Here is a 4,195-nt window from a genome sequence, read left to right as displayed (position 1 = left end):
AATTCTTCAAAATAAAAGAAGCGGGGGCAGTCTCCTTGAGCTCAGAACAGCCTACTCTGGTCAACAGGCACCGGGGCTTGCCTTAAGTAGCTAATAAATGATGCACTTCACCTCTGGATCATATACAGGGATATGTGTATAATAATATTTATACGGATTGATAGCAGGGATCAGACCTCCTGCCTCTTGTTGATCTCTTACAGTTTTGATTGCAGAGTTCATGTTATGTATCTTGAAATGACAATAAAATTGATTTCTGATAAAAAGCATTTTTGGGAAATTCAACAATGTGTGTGTGATCAGTTCTGCTAACATAACCATATTTAAATATATACTAGTATTGTTTTAATTTCCCGAATTCTAATTCCCAACTTCCTTAATTTCTATAACTAGTTTTTTACTTATGAAACATTATAACGTAAAAGTAACACAATGAAACTTGTGTTTCAAGGGAAGTGGGGGACCTTCTCATAAAGCTGTACTGCAAGCTGTTATTCTTATAATGAAAGAGGCAAATAAATTAGTTTTATTCAACCCAAAGAACTTAAATTAGTATTGAAGAGAGTTGAATGTGAGGAACTGAGGCAATGGGTTTGAATATAAATTAAAATTTACTAACACTGTGAAAGAAATGATGTTGGCAATCTTCCAAAATATTTGTTCATAGCAGGTATGATATTAATGAATACATAAATTTATGTACACTTTACAGTTAGCATTTTATGAAGTGTTACTTGAAGTAATTATCAGTTCAGCACCATACGCCAGCTAATAATATTTAATAACAATAATAATGCTTTGTTCTTTTGCCAAAGATTACAATGGGTTATCAAGCAATTCATTATCCTATAACATCTTGGCTGTGTGGAAACATCTTCGTGACTTGATTTTGCATACGAAGAAACTGAAACTCAAAGGTATAAGGAAAAACATTCTTAAAAGTCATTAAAATCCCAAGAACAAATAAAATTTTAAGGAAAAACAAGGTTTCCTTAGGTACAGAGCAGTTGCTTTTTGGAGCTCCGGATGAGCCACAATGCTCATTCTCATTGCTGTTTGGAAAACTTCACTGAATTTCTTTTATTGTAAACTTGATCTATTCCAATTACAGTTGGGAGAGATGAAAAAAAGGACAAAAAGACTTCAATAATTTGTACATTGAACATTGAATACACATATTTTTTTCTCTATTACTATCTCAGAAATACAGTGTTTTTTCTTTGACCTCATGATTTTCCTACCTTTGAAGCATAGATTTGTCCATGAAGATTCTGTGAATGAAACATTTACTTCTGTCTTGTTGTGTGTGTGTGTGTGTGTGTGTGTGTGTGTTTAAAACACCTATATGGTGTAATAATTGACATACAATGGACTGCACATATTTAAAATGTACAAGTTAAGTTCTAACGTATGTATACACCTGTGAGACTATCAACACAATTAAGATAGCAAATATATCATTCACGCCTGAACATTTCTTTTTTATTTTGTTTTATTTTAGTTTTAGTTTTGGAGAAGGAGCTTCACTCTGTTGTCCAGGCTGGAGATCAGTGGCACAATTTTGGCTTACTGCAACTCTCCCTCCCATGTTTAAGCAATTCTCCTGCCTCAACGTCTCCTGTAGCTAGGACTACAGGTGCCCGCTAGCACGCCTGCCTAATTTTTGAAATTTTAGTAGAGATGGCGCTTCATCCTGTTGGCCAGGTTGGTCTCAAATTCTTGGCCTCAAGTGATCCTCCCTCCTTGGCCTTCCAAAGTCCTGGGATTACAGGTATCAGCCACTGCACCTGGCCACACCCAAAAGTTTCCTTATGACACTTCATAGTCCCTCCCTCCCACCCCTCCCTAACTCCCCAACCCTAGACAACAACTGGTCTGCTTTACATAAATTAGTTTTCATTTTATAACGTTTTTAAAAAATGGAATCTCGCAATCTGTATCTTTTGTTATTCTTGGATTTCTGTCACTTAGCCTCACTATTTAAGGTTCACCAGTGTCTATAGATGTCTTAAGACTTCATACCTTTTGTTTCTGAATAGCATTTTAGCATATAGATATATTACAATTTTGTTGTCCATTTACCTGTGTATGACATTTGGGTTGATTTCTTTGAGGCTATTACAAATAAAGCTATTATGAAATTTCATGTTCAGGTCTTTCTATAAACATAGGTTTTCATTTCTGTGTAGTAAACACTTAGGAGTGGGATAGCTGAGTTATGCACTAAGTGTATGTTTACCTTTTTACAAAACTGCAGAACTGTTTTTCAAAGTAGTTACAACAGTTTACATACCCCCCAGAAGTTTGTGAAGGTTCCAGTTGATTTAAATCCTTGCAGAACTTGATGTCATCAGTAGTGTCAATTTAAGACCTTTTAATGTGTGAGGCAGTGTCTAATTGTGTTTTCATTTACATTTCCCTCATGAATGATGATATTGAACATGTGTTGTGTGCTTATTTGTCATCCCTGTATTTATTTGGGATAAGTTTATGTTAAAATCTGTTGCTAAATTTTCCAGAGGGTCTTTTTTTTTTCTTATTATTGAATTTAGAAAATTATATATTCAGGATACAAGTTATTTATCAAAAATGTGATGTGCAAATACTCCCTAATGTCTTGTGTTTTTATTCTTTTAACATTGTCTTTCCCAAGGAACAGAAGACCTTCATATTAGTGAAGTCTAATTTATAATTATTTTAAGTGAGTCAGACTTCAGTTTTGTTATCTAAGAACTCTTTGCTTAAACCACAGTCACAAAAATTTTTCTCCTATGTGTTCAACTAAAACTTTTATAGTTTTAGCTTGTGTTTAGACCTATTAGTTAATTTAAGAAAAAATGTGGCAACAGGTATGGGTAAAAGTTTATATGTTTATGTATAGATATTAAATTGATCTAACAACTTTTTAAAAACACTATAATTTCTCCACTGAATTGCTTTTGCATCTTTTTAACAAATCAATTGTAGCCATAAATGATTGTATTTTTACAGTCTTTATCATTTTCTCTTTCTTTTTATTTTGTGGCAGGATCTCACTCTGTCACCCAGGCTGAAGTGCTATGTCATGAACATGGCTTACTATAGCCTGGACATCCTGGGCTCAAGCAATTCTGCATCAGCCTCCTGTGTAGCCGAGACAACAGGCATGCACCATCATGCCTGGATAATTTTTTAATTTTTTGTAGAGACAGAGTCTCACTTTGTTTCCTAGGCTGCTCTCAAACTCCTGGCCTTAAGTGATCCTCCCATCTCAACCTCCAAAGTGTTCAAGGGGTCGGATATTGCTCCCAGCCTATCATTTTCTAATGATTTATTTTTTATTTCTTGCCAACAATTCGTGGTCTTAAACACTGTAGCTTCATATTGAATCTTGAAGTCAGATGTATAAATCTTCCAATTTTGTTATTCTATGTTGTGTTGATTATTTGAGATTTTTTGCATTTATACATCAATTCTAGATTAAACTTCTTAATATCTAAAAATGAAGCCCACTAGGATTTTGTTTGAGATTGGATTGAATCTACAATATATAATTAAAGGACAAGGAGCTAATATTGAATGTTTCAATTTGTGAAAATTGTATATATTTCTCCATTTATTTAGGCATTCTTTAATTTATTCTAGTGCTATATTACAGTTATTTGTTTATAGATTTGCACATTTTCTTTTCTTAGTCTTCATGGAGATAGTCAAATGTCGCCAGTGCTGACTATATTGCAAGTTGTCACAGCAGGGTACTGAGAAAAGTTTTCAATTAGCAATAATCGCGCCTCAGGTAAACCTGATTGGCTATAATACTGCCACTGCACAAAGCTTAGCACATCTTTTGTCAGATTTTCTTCTATGTTTACACATTGTGTATGCTATTGTAAACACAAGTTTTGTAAATTTTTCTATTTCAAATTCCTCATTGCTGTCATATAGAAATATAATTGATTTTTTATTACTATTCTTTTATCCTAAAAAGTTGACAGAATCACATATTAGTGATAGTACTTTTTAAGGATTAGATTCTGTGTGATTTTCTAAACAGGCAATTATGTCAACGGCAAATAAAGACAATTTTATTTTTTTCATTTTCTGTTTGGATAGTGTATGTTCCTTTTTTCTGGCTTTGTTAGACTTATGAGAAACTCCGCAAAAATTTTGAATAAACATAGGGAGAATAGATATCCTGGTTTTGTTCCTGATCTCA

The 4,195-nt window shown here is 33.4% G+C and overlaps 1 non-coding gene across 1 annotated transcript; it reads right to left on the bottom strand.

Moving 5' to 3' along the window:
• Positions 1 to 3,674: 3,674 nt before the first annotated feature.
• LOC116271569 lies at positions 3,675 to 3,815 on the bottom strand. The gene has a single exon (XR_004180183.1). It is a non-coding gene; the product is annotated as a U4 spliceosomal RNA (small nuclear RNA).
• Positions 3,816 to 4,195: the final 380 nt, after the last annotated feature.

Source organism: Papio anubis, chromosome 19, assembly GCF_008728515.1.
Source record: "Papio anubis isolate 15944 chromosome 19, Panubis1.0, whole genome shotgun sequence".
In the NCBI taxonomy this organism is placed as follows: domain Eukaryota; kingdom Metazoa; phylum Chordata; class Mammalia; order Primates; family Cercopithecidae; genus Papio; species Papio anubis.
Note: the sequence above shows the minus strand (reverse complement) of the source record. Positions and strands in the feature narration are given on the sequence as shown.